The 20,024-nt window shown below is 44.5% G+C and overlaps 1 protein-coding gene across 16 annotated transcripts in view; it reads left to right on the top strand.

Moving 5' to 3' along the window:
* The window catches only part of PCDH15 (protocadherin related 15), a 331,935-nt gene that overhangs the window by 93,204 nt on the left and 218,707 nt on the right, over positions 1-20,024 (top strand). For 2 of the 16 annotated variants that reach the window (XM_053984466.1, XM_053984467.1), the window contains exon 3: positions 3,405-3,498. The exons of 13 other annotated variants lie outside the window; for them this stretch is intronic. The gene's annotated coding sequence lies outside the window, so the exon portion shown is untranslated. Of the gene's footprint in view, positions 1-3,360; positions 3,499-20,024 lie in introns of all 16 variants that reach the window. One more of the 16 variants, XM_053984468.1, reaches the window with a different exon arrangement.

Genomic DNA, 20,024 nt, shown 5'->3' with positions numbered 1-20,024 from the left:
CTGACTTCCTGGGGAGGCAGAGGATGTGTGATCCTGCTACAAATCCCCTTCCATAACCCCTTGTGGGGAGGCACTCATAAGAAATAGGGCACAAAAATGCAGGAAACAAACCTGTTTGGGTTTCTTCCCCCTAATTCTGTTGCACCAATTTATTTTCAGGATCTGATTACATTGATGATTTCCATGCTGGTCTAAACTGGTTTAACTTGGTTTTCAGGGACAATCAGCAGGGATTGAAGAAAATGTCCCCAGAGGCACAAAATCTGTAGCCTCCCTCCAGAGGTGGGCTTAGGTGTGCTGATAAGGACTGGGAGTGATGCCTCTGAATATTCATTACTCAATTAAATGTTCAGTGACCACAAGGACTGGAATTGAACTAACTAACCATAAAGAAGGAAGAGTCCTACTATCCCAGGCATTTTGGTTAAGGGGAAAAGTTGTTTAGTAAAATCAGTTTGGAAGGTTGCTGTGGCTGAGCACATCGAGAAATGCATTCCTTAAGAGCTGTGGCTCGATAATAATTTCCTGCTTTTCCCTCCTGTTTCATTAATGACTTGAAGGTGCTTCAGTCTTAGAGGGCTTTTCCAGCCTAAATGATTCCATGATATTCTTGTATTGCCTTCATGAGCATCTCACTCCTTAATTTTAAACAAATATATTTTCACCTATTGCTTCTTATCATTCAAAAACCAGCTTTATGAAGGAAAGTCATCTTAGTTTTACCATTTCAAGGGATTCTGAGAACAGTATTTCCCAAGTTTGCAGTGTATGTGTGGGTGTGGAAAGGCACCAAACTGTGATTTTATCTTGATTTTTCTTATTTTTCCCATAAAGGCACTTTGAAAACTCTTTGCATTTTGCTTTTACTTGGTGCACTATTTTTTGTAGTGTTTCTATAATGGAAAAAATTCAGGTTATTAGTTTACATGTTGTTATCATTCCTGTGAAATGTTTCCAGGGAGAAAGTGCTTCAGCTGATTTTTAATCTAGGTCATGCCATTGTCTTTATGCCTCCCTGCCCACACATAGATTTTTCCCATATCTTTGACAATCTTACAGCTCCCTAAAGTGTTTATGCATTTTTTTTTTATGAGATTTTGACCATCTTTTTCAAATTTATCTTCACCAACTCAGGATCTGGTTTGGCAATGGAGATGTGGTGTGGTGTGCATATCTAAATTAAGGTATTGCAGCCAATAAACAAAACTTGGAATTAAATCTGGCCATTTGTAGGATGAGTGTCTAGGCCCAGTCTGGCTATTCCAGCTCAAGGTGCAGTCGAGATGGATTATGAGATTTTGGTGATGAGTCTCAGCAGTGTTTTGCTGAGTCTCTGGGTGCTGATGCTGTTCTGTAGTCGTTAATCCCAGGTCTAAGACATTAGATTAGCCAGCAATACAAATCTGAGCTGGATCAGGCCCAGGCCCATAATAACATCTGCTCAAATTAGGCCTCGCTTCGTGGACTTTATTCCGGCTTTGTGTTTTTATATAGGAAGAGAGGTGATACATTAGATCCAATAGCTGCCAGATAGAGTAACTTCTGTCACAAGTTGTTACCCTTGTGGAATGTTCGGGAGGAATTCTAACAGGAGGAGTGGATTTGTATTGATTCGTGTGAGCCACGTGGCTGAACACGGACTGTGCCACGGCACAGGGCTGGGCAGCTCTGCTCCATCTGCTTATCCCTGGGCTCCTCTGGGAGCCTGGGGTTTCCTATGGATGCTGCTCTAAAAGGAGAAGGAGCTGGGGGTGCTGGGGGTGAGAGCTGGGATCCAGAACCCCCCCCGTGCCCTGGGCTGAGCCCCAGCGTGGGCAGCAGGGGAGGGGGGGATCCTGCCCCTCTGCCCCTGGGGTGAGACCCCACCTGCAGAGCTGCCCCAGCCCTGGGGCCAGCACAGGAGGGACCTGGAGCTGCTGGAGCTGCTGGAGAGAGCCCAGGGGAGGCTCCAGGATGAGCAGAGGGATGGAGCAGCTCTGCTGGGAGGAAAGGCTGGGAAAGCTGGGATTGTTCACCTGGAGAGGAGAAGCTCCCAGGTGACCAAACTGTGGCCTTGCAGGGCCTGAAGGAGCTGGCAAGAAAGATAGAGAGATACTTTTCTGAGGGATGGAGTGACAAGGGGGTATGGCTTCCCAGTGCCAGAGGGGAAATTTAGATTGGATATTGGGAAGGAATTGTTCCCTGGGAGGGTGGCCAGGCCCTGGCACAGGGTGCCCAGAGCAGCTGGGGCTGCCCCTGGATCCCTGGAAGTGTCCAAGGCCAGGTTGGACAGGGCTTGGAGCAGCCTGGGACAGTGGAAGGTGTCCCTGCCATGGCAGGGGGGTGGAACTGGATCAGCTTTCTGGTGCCTTCCAATCCAGACTCAGTGGAGCTGTAAGAAGTACTGGCTCTGGTTCTGGATTGTAAAAGCATTCATGGGCTGTTTAGTACTGTGCTGATTAGACTTGGAAAAAGGGATTAACTTGGACCATAGAAATCCTCTGGCAACAATGAACATTCCAGGAAGGTTTCTGCAGCAGGACTTCCTACTGCTGCCTCCCTGCCTGGGGGTGGGAAGGCTGTGACAAGGCCCGGGGATCAAGAGACACCCATCTGCAGCTTGGTTTATTTTTCTAAATGCTCTGGTCCAAGAACTGTCCACAATTTCCTCCATAATTTACTCAGCTAATAAATTACTTTAGTGAGATGAAATATGGAATATTTTTATTTTTTAATAGCTTCTATTTATGTTTTTTCCCCATTTTTCATGTCAGCAGTTGCCTCATAGGTGTTGCTTCTCAACTCTGCCTGCAGGTGCTTCAGTCAAAATGCTCACCAGGAAGTATCACTTCTTTCCTGACAATTTGATTTAGTTTATAAATTCATGAGATGGGAAAAGAGGATGAAATTTATGGAAATTATTTTTGTTTCATTCCATCCTGTTTGTTCATTTCTGTTCTGAAATGATGTGTTCTCCAGATTTGGGTATTAAGGATTTCATTAGGAAGTAATGAATCAATTTGATGGCTAATGCTGGTTTTATGCCATGGATTTAAATTCTTAGGTTCTTCATGTAGGACAAATGTGTAAAGACTGAGGAAGCTGTAAAATGGATCCGTTTATTATTCTACTTCTATTTATCAGCACATCAGCAGTGGCTGGGACTTAAGAAGAGATGTTGTTAAAGATCTCTGCAATTCTTCTCTTTCAGTTATTTCTTAAAATCACATCTTTAAAAAAATAAAATCAAAGTTTCTAAAAGCAGGAGGTAATTTGGGGTGGAAGTAGTAGAGAAAAGTTGTCCTTTTAGAAACTGATTAATTCTTAAGGGTAGAAAATAGAGATAGAGTTGGAAATATTTAATTATTTTTGTGCTGTCAGCTGTCTGGACAGATGTCCTAACCTGGTATTGGTGTGATTGGTAGAGGTGGAGCAGAGGTCCTTGAATTGCCTTCAGGGATGAGAGAGAGAGAAGTGATGTTTCAATGGCAGAAATGAGGAATTAAACTCCATTTTGAGGTAAGGGTAATTGTTGTGGATCACGATTCTGCTCTGTAATGCCAGGGACTTTTCAAAATGTGTTTGGGATTTCCTTTTTTTACTGGAAATTCTCTTCAGAGTGACTGGAGTTTTTCTGAACAGCTCATCTATGACAGTTTGAGTAGTCAGAATAAATTACTCAAATTACAGTACGTGATCCATTCATATTCCCAGGGTGTCTATTTACCTTTGCCAATGAAGAATGGCATATTTCCCCTAATTATTTCTTCCATATAGTTTTGCAACAGCAAATGTTGTTTCAGTAGCAATGCTTTTTGATTGTCTTTGTCTTCACAATCCCAGAAAAGCAGTGCAAGAATCAGAGGATTTGATACATTTTAAAGCTTTTTAAAATGAGTTTTGCTTCAGGGAGTGGGAGGTGATGGTTGGGATTGGTGTCCAGAACTGCAGTGTGCTTTCCAAGTGTTTTGGTATTGCTCTAATTTTGGAGTGTAAAACAGAGCCCAAAGAAGGGTTGGTAAGTCTGGGGGAGGCTGCTCCAACCAGCTCCCAGGGAAGGTCAGCCTGGGTCTGTTGTCCCATGGCAGTGAGTCCCATGGAGCTGTCCCAGTCCTGAGAGCTCAGCTTTCCTCACGTGCCACCAGCAAAGGTGTGACACTGATGTCAGAGAAGATGGATCTTCTGCTTTCTGAGGAGTGGTCTTTTATGTGAGTTCTTTGTCAAACAATGGAGTTCCTGCCCTGCAGCTCAGCATCCATTTGTCCTTCTTCCCTCCGCTCTGGTGAGCACTGTGGGTAGGTGCTCCCTTTCCAAAATTCCCAACTCTACTGGTTCTTGAGTGCTGGAGCTGCTCAGTCTGGAATCAGCTTTTTGGACCTGCTGGGGCTCTGCTGAGCCAAGTCAGCTCTCAAAATTCACCTTTGTTCAGCTGAGTCCTGTGTAGGAATCCCAGACTGGTTTGGGTTTGAAGGGATCTCAAAGCCCATCCAGTGCCACCTCTGCCATGGGCAGGGACACTTTCCACTGTCCCAGGCTGCTCCAAGCCCTGTCCAACCTGGCCTTGGACACCTCCAGGGATCCAGGGGCAGCCCCAGCTGCTCTGGGCACCCTGTGCCAGGGCCTGCCCACCCTCCCAGGGAGGATTTTCATTCCAATATCCCACCTGAATGGTTGGAGCCATGTCAGTTCTTTTCCAAGTCCAGTTAACACCAGGAGAGATGTTGAACAGTGTGATGGCCCCCCAAATTGATCTCCTTCTCTCTCTTCTGTGTCAAAAGAATTCCCCACCTCACCTTGTCAAGAAATGAAATGTTTGGTTAAAATGGACAAAACTGCACCAAAAATGAGAGCTCATTGTGCCAAAGGGCTGAGGAAGTGCTGGAGGAGGGAAGGCTTGCACGCACACCCCGTTGCAGTACCCAGTGAGCAGGATGCAAAGGGTCGTGTCCAGGCAGAGGGCCCCTCCCTGCTTCCCTCTGGAGCACAACAGGGATATAAAGAATTGATAGAAGATCCAGAAAGTGAGAAGCTGAGTCATTGTGGCACTGCACAGGGAAGAAGTTCATCCTCATGTCCAGGTGGAACTTCCTGGACATCAGTTCCTGCCCATTTCTCTGGTGCCATTGCTGGGCCCCTGGAGCAGAGCCTGGTCCATGCCCAGAGAGGCTGTGGGGTCTCCTCCCTGGGTATATTCCAGACCCATCTGAACACAATGCTGTGCCCTGTGCTCTGGGATGGCCCTGCTGGAGCAAGGAGGTGCTACCAGGAGCCCACTGAGCTCCTTTCAGCCTGAGCCATCCTGGGATTCTGTCTCTTCAGGAGGCACCTGAGAATCTTGGGAAGTCTGTCCCCCAGGACAAAATTCCCATTACTTTTCTGAGATGCTTTCTGTAAGCCAGGCATACTTTTGAAAAATTACTTCCTTCCAAGGAAACCTCACCTAAATTTCCATTTAAAGTGATGATATAACCCCAGTCCCTTTTCACACCTGGGTGAGCAGGTATGGCTTTGCATTTCCCATTCTTCAACATGTGCCTGGATGTGGCACTGGGAGACTGGATCTGGACCAGGTGAGTAATGAGCTGTCCTCAATGTTTTCCTAACCCTTCAAACCCTTCCCCCAAAAAGGAGGGAGGGAAAGCAGAAAACATGGGGGGAAAATGGCTTTATAATGGTCATATCCCAGCTTCCTTTAATTGTACTAATTTTATTTTGATCTTAAAATGGTGGATGAAAAATGTAGTAATTCATGGATCTGATGTTTCTCCCTCATATCCCCTGTGTTTTTAAACATCATTGCTCCAAAACATCAGAATTTTTCTCTTTATTCCAACTTTGAATCACTAATAAGGATCACACTTAAGTTATTGCTTGTTTTGAACAGCAGAGTGCTTGGAACACTAAATGATTCAATAAATGATGGATTTCAAAGCCCTGCTTGGCTCAAACATAAATTTCATTTGTTGGTTTATTTTGTTACACAGTCTCATGTGAAAGCTCCTTGTATCCTTTCAGATTTTCAAAGTCATGCTAATCAAGCCAAATGTTCTGCTCCATGGCTCTCAGAGATTTTTCCTCCTTTATTCAAGTATCATTTTTCATCATTACTCTGCTATTCCACATTTTTATCCTATTGACACAATTGTTTAGGAACATAGGGCCTGATTAGAATAAATCATTAAGCCCGGACCTTCTAGCTATCTCTGTGTTATACCATTACCCCAGTCTTAGGGATCATTTTCTCCTGATAAGCCCATGTTTTTTCTTTAGGTGTTTGGGGGAGTTGTTAGAGGGGCAAGAATCTCAGGGGGTTTAACCAGGCCAGGTTCTGGTGCTGCCCCTGGCTCAGGACAACCCCTGGGATGGATCCAGGCTGGGGATGAGCAGCTGGAGCAGCCCTGGAGAAGGAGCTGGGGGTGCTGGGGGTGAGAGCTGGGACCCAGAACCCCCCCGTGCCCTGGGCTGAGCTCCAGCATGGGCAGCAGGGGAGGGGGGGATCCTGCCCCTCTGCCCCTGGGCTCAGGTGAGACCCCACCTGCAGAGCTGCCCCAGCCCTGGGGCCAGCACAGGAGGGACCTGGAGCTGCTGGAGAGAGCCCAGGGGAGGCTCCAGGATGAGCAGAGGGATGGAGCAGCTCAGCTGGGACAGCTGGGATTGTTCACCTGGAGAGGAGAAGCTTTGGGGAGACCATATGGTGGCCTTGCAGGGCCTGAAGGGGCTTCAAGAGGGCTGGAGAGGAACTTGGGACAACAGCCTAGAGTGCCAGGACACAGCAATGGCTTCCACTGCCAGAGGGCAGGGATGGATGGGATATTGGGAAGGAATTGTTCCCTGGGAGGGTGGGCAGGGCCTGGCACAGGGTGTCCAGAGCAGCTGTGTCTGCCCCTGGATCCCTGGCAGTGCCCAAGGCCAGGCTGGATGGGGCTTGGAGCAGCCTGGGACAGTGGAAGGTGTCCCTGTCCATGGCAGGGGGATGGAACTGCATCATCTTTGAGTTCCTTTCTAATCCAAACCATTCCATGTTCTATGAGTCTTTTTCTAAGTTTTTCCCCAAATATATATCAGTTCTGTTCAGAAGAATAATTATACATTGCTGCTACCAGGCATAAAATTTTATTTCATAGGATGGTTTATGAACCCAATGAAAAACCTGCCACATCTTGCTTCTGAAATGCACTGCTGAGCATTCGTGTTGGGCCTATTATTTTGTCACTTTCGCAACAGGGTGAAGTTTAAAAGAGCAGTTCTGTGACAAATTATCTTCCATGCAAGGAGTTAATAGTTTTTAGAAAGGCCATCCCTGAGGAAAGCAGCAGCAGGGAGAACCACCTCACTTTTCAAGTGTGTCTGTGTGTTTTGATAGGTTTGTTTTGTTGTTGTTTTTTTTTTTTTGTTTTGTTTTGTTTTTTGGTGGGTTTTTTTTTGTTTGTTTTGTTTTGTTTGTTTTGTTTACTGATCCTATTTCCCCTCACATACAGCTCCACACTTTCTGTTTGATGCATCCAAGTCTTTCCAATATATACAAAGGGCTGGGAGAGAGTGATAGCCTGAGATGTGACCCATGGGCTGTTTTTTCCCCTCTCTAGTGTTTCCTCAAGTCTGATGAGGAGAAGAAAGCTCAGGGGGGCCCTTCTGGCTCTCCACAACTCTCTGACATGAGGAGGCAGCTGGAGAGGGGAACAGGGACAGGACAAGGGGAAACAGCCTCAGTCTGTGCCAGTGTTGAGGTTGGATATTGGGAAAATTCCTCCCTGGAAGGGTTGTTCAGCCCTGGCACAGCTGATGCTGTGGATCAGATGAATGCCCTCCCATCCCTGGAGGAATGTCACAGACACATGGATGTGACACTTGGGACATGGGTTAGTGGTGGCCTTGGCAGTGCTGTCTTAACAGTTGTACTCAATGGTCCCAGAGGTCTCTTCCAGCATTAATGATCTGATTGCTCCCTCTGTTAGCACCTTTGTGTCTTGTTCCTTTGACAAACAAAAATCTTACTGAGTCCCTCTGGGGACTCTTTTGGGAATGATGGTCCCTCACTGCAATTAACTGTTGAATGTCCTAATTTCTTTTTGAGTTTTGTGGCCTGTGAATTGCTCTATCTGCCAAAGGTCGTTTTTTATCTATTTCCCTTTCCAAAATTAGTTCTGCTTGCCCCACAAATCAGAAACCCCTGGGGAATTCCCTTCTGGCTTTGTCTGGGTCTCCTGGGTGGCTCTCCAGCTCTGGAAGTGTCCAAGGCCAGGTTGGATGGGGCTTGGGGCAACCTGGGATACTGGAAGGTGTCCCTGGCAGGGGGTGGAACAAGAGGGGGGTTCTTTCCAACCCCCACCACTCAATGATGTGGTTTCTGTATCAGAACAAGAGGCATATCCCTTCTTCCAGATCCTTTAGGAACTGGTTTGAGGCAAAATGTGAATTATCTGTCTTGTAGGACTAGATTTTTTGTAAACTATATCTCATCAGAAAGTAAGGAGTTTTCCAGTGAAGGAAGGAAAAAGGGTCACCAAATGGCTGATGTTTACGGTATAATTTTCTACACCCTCATGTTCTCCCCTTTGGCTTTCTGTGGGAAAGAAAAGGTTTGGTTTTTTGTTTGGCCTTCTAAATCAGGTAAGTAAAAACCCATTTGTTACTTATTTACTAAACAAATTTTCTGGAGTTTATTTTTTCCCCTTGACCTTTTTAGAATATACATTAAGCCTGTTATATATATATATTACATATATATGTGACCTTTTTAGAATATACATTAAGCCAGTTTCTCCGTGGGACCCCACACCCCCAGTGGGCTATCAGCATCCATCTCTCCAAGGGGAACGTCCTTGGAACCATTCCTTCCCTTCCCTTGTCCTTGCTTTCCCTTGGCCATGAAGGATTGCAGTTAATTTCTTCCACTCCTCCTGTAAAAGCAAAGGTCTGGACTAAAAAATCTTGTGGTTTCTCCAACATTCAACTGTGTTCATTGGATTTTTCCAGCCTGGGCATTCCAGGATCTGCATTTCCCTCTAAGCTGTGTGTGCAGCACTGAGGGGAGTTCTTTGCTGGGGATCCACAGGCTGGGCTCAGTCCTTTCAGGCTTTTGGGAGGGAGTTCCTGCTTCACCTCCACCTGCCATGAGATGCCCTGGGTTGTTAGAACCCTTTCAAATCCCATCAGAATCAACTCATAATGTTTTAACGTGTTAAATTTGTCAAGTGACTGTACGGGGTTTGTTTCATGCTTTTGTTCAGCATTAATGCTCCTGCTGAAGCCCCTCCAGGCACTTAATTAATCTCAGCAGTGAGAAACCATTTCTCCTGAAGGTGAGTTGTCACCATGGGTGTGTTCATTCCTCCCACCTTTCCCACAGGGGGCTCTGGCTTTTAAAGATCTCTGGCTGAGAGGAGCTGAAAGGGAAGGATATGCTACTTTGTTTTGGTAGTGTAGCTTGAGGGTGGGCCTGAAGGATGATGCTGTCTATTAAAAAAAAATGAAGGAGTACAAAAAAAAAAAAAAAAAAAAAGAAGAAAGAACAAAAAAATTAAAGAAAAAAGCTCAGTAAGAGTGGAATGAAATATGTATTTCCATAAGAATTCCTAGAATCATAGAACTCATAGAGCCATTAAGATGGTGAATACCTCCTTGTTTAATCAGTGTTCTCACAGAGCTCTCAGGTTATTGAGATGTTATTTTTTCCTCCTTGGAATGTCATGTGATACCAGTTCAAACAGCTTCCTGCTATTCCATTTATTTTATTAACAGCATCTCAGGCAAACCACAGGTTTTGATCTGTGAAACTCTGTAAAAGGCACTTGTACACCACCTTTCTTCACCCAGGCTCTGCCCCTGGAGCACAGGCTTTTTGTTCAGGTCCCTGGGGACCAGGGCTGGCTGGATATTAAGTGTTAAAGATCTGGCAGTGCTATTTCTTGCCTGTTGTTAAGCTCTCTCATGCATTATTTATCAAACAGCAGGTGAAGACTTCAACCTTTTTATGATAATTGATAGTGGTTAGAATACAAGATTACAAACAGCTCCTGAGCACCAGTAAATGCCAGCACGGGAGGTGGATTGGCAGGACATGTTTTTCATCATTAATTCAAAATATATGAACTTTGTTGGGCCTCACTGGGTCAACTTGGAGGGGGAGAGGAGAAATAGGTGATAAAATTGTATATAAATAGCTTTGTGTGGGGTTCTGCCTGCTTGGGTTGTGCAGTGCTCATGCAAGCTTCAGTGTGGGGTGACAGGATTACAGACACCTTCTGTGGGCTCACAGCCTACTCTGGATGATTGTTATGTTTCCCTGGAACCCAGGATCCTCAGGGAACTGTTCCCTCTATCACCTGGGGGCCTTGGGTTGTTTTAATGTGGGGTACAATTAGAATTATCCCTATAATTAGAATTAATTCTAATAAGCCAGCTGCTCCAGGCACTTCCTTTGCTTGTAGCAGGTTTTGCCCAAGTCCTTGGCATGGTTAATGCCTGCTTGGAGTTCAGGTGTTAAAAAAAGGTGCTGGAAAGTTGTACTCCTGGTTTAGTAAGGTTAAGCCTAGTAAATTTTACCTCTTTTAACCAGACAAGGAATTGAGTGGCCAGTAAGTGTGAAATTTAGGATTTTTGCCTTTTAGTATCAACTGGATTAAAAGAAAAAGAGAGGAGACAGAGGCAAGAAAAAAAAAATAAACCATGAGTTGTTAATTCAGTTTGATGGAGCTGAAGCAGCTCCATATTGATGGCTCATTATTTTTAAATTGACTAAGGGTTTCCTTTCATTAATTCTTTATTCTGCAGACAGATGGGAAACGGTGGCTGCTTTTTTTCAAGGGCAATTTCACCCAACTGACAGCACATTGGAGCTTTGGGTTGGGATTTTTTTACTGTTGAAATATGACATGGCATAGATTAAAAAAAACAACAAAAGGGAAGATTCTTTAATTAAAATGTGCTGCCTTGGTTTTGTTTAATTGTTTTTATAATTAGTGGCATGATCTCTGTTAATTTTCAGCTATCTGAAAACATGCCTAGTGGGTGTCAGATGTCTCTGCTGGATTAGTAAACATTAAAATACATTAAAACCACACATTTGCTTTCCCTTCAGTACTGATTTGCACCATCCTTCTCATTCAGCAGCCAGGCAGAGCCCTGAGCATTTTGATATTATTTTTATTAGTTCTAATTAGCCTTTAATCATAACGAGCATCCATGGAGTAGCTGTGTGTATTCTGAGTTTTAGATGTCAGGCTAATTTTAGGTTCTGAGTGCTGTCTGTGAGGTTAAACACAGAAATGGAGAAGAAGGAAAAAGCTTTGAATTGAGCTAAGCCTCTCACCCTTCCCTGCCTCATCCCATCAAAGCCATCAGGGACTCAGGGAAGCAGAACACACTTCCAGCTCCAGCCAAAATACAAACCTTGCTGTTAGGTGGGTGCAGGGATGAGCCTGAGAAGTGCAAAAGGAAAAGTGCTGAATAAATGGTCAAGTTGCTGAAACCTCACAGTGTTCATTTTTCCAGTCACCACCATCATTATTAATGAACAATCCCATTCCATTGTTGATACAGCACTCCAAAAGTTAAATATCCCACTTCTGAAAGAATATCTTTTATGGGGATTTTGGAAGGAGTTAGAGGCAGGACCTCTGAGTGGTTTTAGATGATGTGATTTATTTTTCTTATCTTCTACATAGGTAGGAAGGGTAAGTTCAGCTCACGTCTTCACCACATGGTTCAGAAGGTCACAAGACCTTTAGTTACAAGCCCTTTTAAGGATTTATTGACCAATAAAACACTGCCAACAAGGATATTTATGCTTTTGACCCAATCCTTAAATATTTCATCTTATGGACCCATGTTACAGTGTAAGCTTCTTCAGCCAATCATGTTATGAGACACAAACCTACCGTGCTGCATTCTAAACTCCTTGTTTACCTCTGTAACTACTATTATTTTTCTATATCTTTAACTCTAAAGCTCTAAACTTTCCTTTACTTAGCTTAACGTGTCTCTGCTTTAAACTATAAATCCACATTCTCACTTCTAGCACCTAAGTTTGGAAGCTTTTTCCAAGGTCTTAAATCAAATCCTGTGTTTAGTTCCAAGCTTTGGTTTACAGGCCCAAAGTTCTGAGAGTTCCCTGCATTTCAGATTCCAGCAATATTTGACTTGTAAAGGAGGTATCCCACCTTTAAAGAAAAATATTCCCCGTCTGAAAGAAAACTCACCTTCCTTCTCCCCATGGTGGGAATCCAGGCTTGCTGGGCTGTTGTTCTCCACAATGAAAGCAGTTTTTGCCCTGGGACCTTAAGGCAGCACGAGTCTGGGCATCTCATTCCTCAGTCTCTGCTTGATGAAACAGAAAAAGGGAGTTTTAGAGCATTTCTGATGAAATCAAAGCTGTAGGTTATGGTCATTGGGCTGTACTCCTCTCCAAGGACTTGCATTAATTTGACTTTCTGAGTTTTGGCCCACAGGACCACGTGTTCCCCATTGCTCTGCTAATGCCAGGCACACCCTTGTTATCCCATGGTTACACAACTACACCCTGTGTCAGTGCTCCTGGACAATGTCCCATCTCCAGCAGGGATGGCAGGGAGGTACTGGAGGAAAACTGGGCCTGCCATGAGCTTCTGTATTTTCCGTGAGTACACTCAAAGCCTGCAACTTTTTTCTTTTCTAAAGGAAAGAGGAGCTCTGCAGCATCTTGGTGGTGTCCAGACCCTTCCCACTGCATTTCCAAACCATTCCCAGGCCTGGATCTGTGTTTTTAGATGTGGCTGATGCAGGGATTTCTTCTTGGTTGCATTTTGAGACCTCAGCTCGCTCACTCTTAATCCATTTAATGTTCATCCAGATTATTTTCATAGTTTCATAATCAGCTTATGTGATATGAGGCCATGGATATTTAAACTTAGGAAGTTGCATTCCCTCTGCTCTCCAGGCTTGTAATTTCATTACAAATAACCAATTTAATGTACTTTTTTCCCCATTGTCCCATGTTAATATGTGAATTATACTCCTGTAGCATGCATATGGTCCCTCTGTCTGTTTGCATTGTTTTGCCTGGGATCAGCCTCCAACTGATGTGTGTATTTACTGGGATTAAAGAATGGCACAGTGTTTGCTTTCCCAGTTTCAGGGCTGTTGCCAAGGGATATGAGCACTCTTGGCTCTTGCAGGAGACATCCATGTGCTGGGACCAGAGGCACAGAACTGTCAACACTGGTTTGGCATGTCGTCTGTTTCAGTGTCAGTAGCCAGGGTTTCAGCAGCATCTTGTGGCTTAAATCACCTTTCCTGCTGGAAAATGGGTGTTTTTATAATCAGTTCTTCTGACCTTTCTGTCCTTTGGACAGAGATGTTCTGCTACACCAGTTCTGATTTTTGGCTGCCTATGAAACAAAACAATGGAGGATCTTAGAGCTGCTTTGAAGGGCTTGATTTGGTCAGCCACAGGTTTCTCCTCAGGTCTTTTGTGTCTCTGGTGTTATCAACTTTCCCTCTGTCTCATATTTGGGAGACCCCACGTGCAAAGCTGCCCCAGCCCTGGGCCCAGCACAGGAGGGACCTGAAGCTCCTGGAGAGAGCCCAGGGGAGGCACCAGGATGAGCAGAGGGATGGAGCAGCTCTGCTGGGAGGAAAGGCTGGGAGAGCTGGGATTGTTCACCTGGAGAGGAGAAGCTCCCAGGTGACCAAATTGTGGCCTTGCAGGGCCTGAAGGAGTTGACAGGAAAGATGGAGAAGAGGGACTTGGGACAAGAGATGGAATGCCAGGACAAGGGAGAATGGCTTCCCACTGCCAGAGGACAGGGTTAGGTGGGATACTGGAAGGAATTGTTCCCTGTGATAAGGATGGTGGGGCACTGGCACAAATTTCCCAGAGAAGCTGTGGCTGCCCCTGGCAGCGTCCAGGACCAGGGTGGGGCTTGGAGCAACCTGGGACAGTGGAAGGTGTCCCTGCCCATGGCAGAGATTGGCCCTGGATGGGATTTAAGGTTCTTTCCAACCAAAATATATGATTCTATGATCTCTGTTAGTGTTCAGTGGTTTCTCTTTTCTGGAATGATTGCTTTGCTTTGCCCGATCAAATTATTTTGTTTTGTTTTGTTTTGTTTTGTTTTTTTTTTGGTTGATATCTCCCTTGAGAGTTATGTGCCTGTGTAACCTTTCCATAATGGAAAATATGTCTTAGTCTTTTGATGAGAGAAACTTAATTACCCCCCTAAAACACTTGTTTTTTCTGTGAAGAACATCATGACAACCTTAGCAGGTGTCATCATTTCCCTGTGGTGAGGCCTTGCTTCATTTAATTTATCCCCAGAAACCACTAATTGCAGCCAGTGTGTTACAGTGGTGTTACAGCTGATGGGAAAAGGAACCAAACAGTCCCAGGGGCTGATCCAGGGGCTGTGTGCCAGGCTATCCTGGCGAGGAGTGGGCAAATCCAGAGGAAGAAGGCAGGACAGTCAGTGGGTGTGATGGATGGAGCTGCAAACAGTGGCACAGAATGTGTATCATGGGGAAAAGTTTGAGTTGTGGGATTGTTTTTTTTCTTAATGGTTTCCATTGGGGTTCTTGTTGGTTTGGTTTGGTTTGGTTTTTTTGTAAACTGTTAAGTGCTGGACTGGTGCTTTCATAGAATCTGATGGCAGTTCCAAGTGGGACTGGCTTTCTTGGAGCCCAGCGTATTTCCGTGATGGTCGAGCTGCCCACCCCAGGACATGTCTGTATTTTATGTGCTGACCCTGCAGGCAGCTTTTCTCCCTTTTATTCCATTCACTGGGAAGTGGCATCCCTTGGCACTGCATCAGCCAGAGTGACAGAGGTTTGGGGTTCTGTCAGATTTGGGGTTCTTCCAAAGGCAGTGGTGGATTTTCCTGTTGCTGATAGAGGAGTCTTTCAAACACCTCCTAGTGCATTAATGTTTTTGTGGTCCCCATGTTAATCAGCCTTTTTTTAGGAGTCTTCCCTAGAGTTTATTTTGAGCAGAGCTGGATTTCCATCTATTAGGAAAGAGCAAAGTGAAGGATTGCCAGAGCTTGTTCTGCTCAGGAAGCAGCATAGGGTGGTGCTCCTTCCCACAAGGATTTGCAGTACAGATGTTGCCTCATTCCTTTATCCTTTGGGTTATTTGCAAAGCCTCAATAGGTCACCCCTTTGAGATGCTCTTCCTCACCCTGAGGAGCAGTCCAGGCTGTGCTGAAGGTCAGATGAGGTTTGAGGGTGCATCTTCTGTGGGTGCTTAAGGAAGACCTTCCTAGTCATCAGGGAAGGAACAAAAATATACTCAAGTGTGTTGGTTCCTGACAAGACACTGTCCCATCTCCAGCCATGTTCATGCAGTTAATTTCCAACTGGAAACAAGGAAAAACTCCTGGGTTTGGTTAGTAAGCTCTCAGTTGTGGTCATTCAATTAACACCTGAATACCCAAAAGAGAAAAAAAAAAGAAGAAAAAGGAAAAGAAAAAAAAAAAGAAAAGAAAGATGTGGCACATTTTTTGATGTTAAAATTATAATCATGATGGAGGAAGCAAACAGAAAAAAAGAACTTGGATTTTGAATTCGAAGCAAGAGCATGAATACAGAAATGGACATTTTGCAGCTGAAATCAAGAGCTGTATCTGGAACTCAAAGTTGATAGGTCATTAGTATGGCGTAGGGAATTGTTGATGTTCCAGCCTTTAAGTCCCTGCTGTGCTAAGTGGGTCTTTCTGCCCTCTTTGAAAAACTCCTCTTCCTTTCTGATTTGTACATACTTGAAGGCTGAGAGACCTTTGGTGTTGTTTCATGCTTGCAAGGACAAACTTAATTCCCAGCTGTTTGTAATACAGTTCACTTTATTAATCTAAATCAATCAATTACCCTAACTTCCTTTATGAGAAATATTTATGCCTATTCAGAGCAGAATCAGTAAAAATTGATTGCATCGTAATTGGATCCAGCATGAAATATTTTGTTTCTTTCTGGTAAGAGCATGGAGGGAAATGTTGTCTGTGGTAGAATTTAAATATCATTTCAGGTGGAGAAGAGCAATTTTGGAGCTGCTGCCTGTACCAGTTGTCTGAGCCCCCTGTTCTTAGAGAAATGGGATGGTTTGGCACAGAGGACTTGGGTTCAAGCCTCAAAATGCTGCCTTTGTGTGACCTACCCACTATTACAGCAAAGAACTGAGAATTACTGCCTGGAAGCTGTTTAGTCCAAGATTTGTCTGGTGGAAATAGTCTCCTGGTGAATTGTGAGAGGTGTTGGGTGTGAGACATACTGGAATGAGAGTTACCTGTAGGATCTTCAAAACTGCTGTTAATGAGCTCCCAAAAATCAGTGAGGTTGCTGAGGAGAGAGCCACCTTAAGTTGTCTGAGGAGACAACTTACTGCTCTTTAACTCTCTGAAAGGAAGGTGGAGCCAGAGGGGGTTGATCTGTTCCCTAAAGAAACTGGAGATAGGGTGAGGAAATGGCCTCAACTTATGCCACAGGAGGCTCAGATTGGTTATTAAGGAAAATTTCTACATGGAGAGAGTGGTCAAGCATTGATATGGGCTGTTCGGGGAGGTGATGGAGTCCCCATCCCTGGAAGTGTTCAAAAAATTTGTGGATGTGGCACTTGTGGACATGGACTAGTGATGACAGCGGTGGTGCTGGTTCTCGGTTGGATTTCAGGATATTAAAGGTCTTTTCCAACCCTAAATATTTTTCCTTTTTCTGCTCTGTAAAGTTGCCATGCAAATTATTGGCCAGCTTAATGTAGCTTAAAGATTACATGTGGTATGTTCCCACTGAAGTCTGTTTTCCCAAATAAAGCAGGGTGAGAAGCAGAAGGTGAATAACCTGCTTAGCAGTGCCTCCAAGGTTTTTATGGAGTTTCATGTCTCCTTTTAATAGCTGCCATTTCAGATGAATTTCACCTCAGCCAAAATGGCATTTATGGTTAGAAGTCTGGAGGGAACCTGAGGAATGAACGGTTTCAACAAATGAGCAATTTGAGGGAATTCATTTTCTGTGGAGGAAATACAGGGATAGGGTAGAATTTGATTAACTTCAGGTAGAAAACAAGGAAGAAGTGCCGTGGGATGTAAGATTTTATTCCGATTAGACCAGCCAAGCAACCAGACCAAGACCAAATATGCAGATTTTTATACTAATGCTTAAAGTCTTGAAAACTTAGGCAGCATGGTGAGATCCGTGTGCTCTGGACATCTGGAGTTCTCGTTGGAACAGATGCATCACAGATGTGCTGGAAGGCAGGGAGCCAATGGGAACTCTACAGCAGCAGCAAATGAGAGTAACAAGGGTTGTTTGCAGTAAAGCCCTAAAGGAAGCACACATTTATAAAAAGAAAAGAATCACAGAAACCCAGAGTGGTTTGGGTTGGAAAGGATCTTACAAGCCATCTTGTTCCACCCCCTGCCATGGGCAGGGACAGCTTCCACTATCCCAGGCTGCTCCAAGCCTTGTCTAGCCCGAGCTTGGACACTTCCAAGGATGGGGCAAAGAAGACAATGAGGCCTCTAGCATCTCCATAGGCAGAAGGGTCATGTCTGAAAGGGAGAAGTTGGATATTTGAGCCCTCCCTGCCAGCTGGGCAGCCAAGGCTTGGTGTCCAATTCAGGTGGAAATTATTGATATGCCACGTTTTAATACTGATTTTACTGAAATCTTTCATGTTATCCTTGCAGAAGCAAATACTCAATGAGGTGTATATGCTAATAAGTGGTAGGAAAAGCTCTGGGTTTTGGGGTGACCTAATTGTGGCCATCCAGGACTTGAAGGAGCCAACAAGAAACATGGAGAGGGACTATTTCCAAGGGCCCGGAGTGCCAGGACACAGGGAATGGCTTCCCACTGCCAGAGGGCAGGGATGGATGGGATATTGGGAAGGAATTGTTCCCTGGGAGGGTGGGCAGGCCCTGGCACAGGGTGCCCAGAGCAGCTGGGGCTGCCTCTGGATCCCTGGAAGTGTCCAAAGTCAGGTTGAACAGGATTGGAACTTCACAGTGAAGAGGGGAAGTTTGGAAAGTGATTGGAAGCTGATGGGTCCCTTAGTGCTGTTGAATGCACCATGCAAAAAATATCCACAGCCTCCTTGTAAGGAGTTAGAGAAGGAAGAAAGCTGGAAGGAATAGAGGGAGAATCTACTCAGCTTGGAAAATAAATAAAGCAACCCATGTTTGAGTTTGCTGCTGGAATGGATTTTAAAAGTATTTTCCAAGAAGAAAACTGCGAACTCTCAGTGGATGCAAATGTACTGAAATAAAACCGTAAGTAGGAGCAGTTGTAGTGCATGAGAGTATCTATGGAAAAAATTCTGCTGGGACTGAGCAGAGTGTCACAGGAAGTTTGTAGCAATAACAAGATGAGGCCAAATAATCACAGGTGCCATAGCCAGGATTGAGGATTACACCAGCTAAATGTATAAATCCAGGATAACTGTGCCCCAGAACCACCTGCCAGTCACTTCCTTACGGTGAAATCCATGCTTCTGGCAAGCTTCCTTCTTCCTTTCTGCCTGCCATGAAAATGAACTGGTTGTTGGATCAAAACAACCACCCTGCTGTCTTTGGGGACAATGTGGGGAACTGCCACAGCTGGCACTCAATTTTTAGCTCTGAATAAACAACGAGCAATTGGATGTTAAATATGTAAAACATCCAAGTGTCTACAGTGTCTTCTAACTTGACAAAGAGTGTGGAGTTGGAATCATTAGCTGAGCCTCTGGTGGAGTAATGGAATTAGTGTTAGAGTTCTTTACTGTCTGAGTGTTGTACAGTGGGTAAAATGACTGCATTTATGGGGCATTGGTGCATTCATTAATAGGAGAGCAAAGGTGCTCTGCACACTTTACAGCTGCTTATTTCCAGGGATTTCCCTGCAGTGAGCCCTGGCGACAGTGTTCTGGGTGGATTCAAGACCCAAGGTGATTCCTGCTGGAGCATATTTTGTGTTTTGCAAGAGGAGCACCCTTGTACTTGAGCAAAAACAAGGTTGGGGGAATTCAAGGCCAGGTTGGATGGGGCTTGGAGCAAGTTTGGGTAGTGGAAGGGGGTGGCAGGGGATGGAACTGGATGGAATTTAAAGTTCCTTCCAATCTAAACCCTTCTGGGATTAAAGTAAAATGTATTAGTAATACTAATAATGGAAAAGACAAAGGGAGAGATTAATAAACCCCAAGTCTTGTTAATATTTCTTAATTCCCATGTTCTCTTAATGATTGCAAAACCCAAATTGCTCTTTAGCGATATCATTTCCCAGCAAGCCTGGTAGAATTCCCCTGGATAACAGAGTTGGCCACTTCAGCAGACTCCAGAATGCCACTGACACCAAATCCCCCCTTTGCTGTGCCTTTCTTTTCATTATTTGTAATAAATGGCCTGGACTCGGAGTAGCTCTGCTTCAGCCCAGGTTGCAGGAGCATAGTTGCTGTGGTATTTCAGCAGTTCAATATTTCAATTAACATATTCAGGCATTCCTTCCTTCAGTTTACTCTAGCAGATGTCTCAGACCATGAGATTACCAGTCATAAACTGTATTATAACTTCCTCATGTGCCATTCAGTCAAACAGTGGAACTTTATTTGCCTAAACATTGATTATTCTCCTCATTCTGGAATGTATTTTTCAGGTCAATTCTAAATTGAGCAAATCCTTTCAGTTTCGCAGAGCTGATCGAGAGTTTTTCTGTCCAACATCTGCATGTGGAAGCAACTTTGTGCCCAAATCCCCAAATGTCCATTAGGAAAATAGCTTTTCATGGCACATTACAAGTGCTACTCAACCACCAGGCTGTTTTCATTATTCAATATCTATATGAATTTGTGTTTGAAATGTTGTATCCAGTGCACTGAAAAGTCAGCTTGGGAGTTTTTGGCCACTTCTTATCACATCCTATCACTCTTTTCTGAAAATCAAGCTGACTGTGTTGCTCTAAATGATGATGTCTTCCCAAGCTGGAGGCATGATTGTCTTCCATTACTAGGAAAATGTTTGGGAGTGAAGACACTGATTTATCTTAGAAGGAAAAAAGCTTGTTCCTAGCTCCATTTGGGATATGACAGGTATCTGTCACCAGCAGCA

This window comes from Vidua macroura, chromosome 8 (assembly GCF_024509145.1).
Source record: "Vidua macroura isolate BioBank_ID:100142 chromosome 8, ASM2450914v1, whole genome shotgun sequence".
Classification (NCBI taxonomy): Eukaryota; Metazoa; Chordata; class Aves; order Passeriformes; family Viduidae; genus Vidua; species Vidua macroura.
Note: the sequence above shows the minus strand (reverse complement) of the source record. Positions and strands in the feature narration are given on the sequence as shown.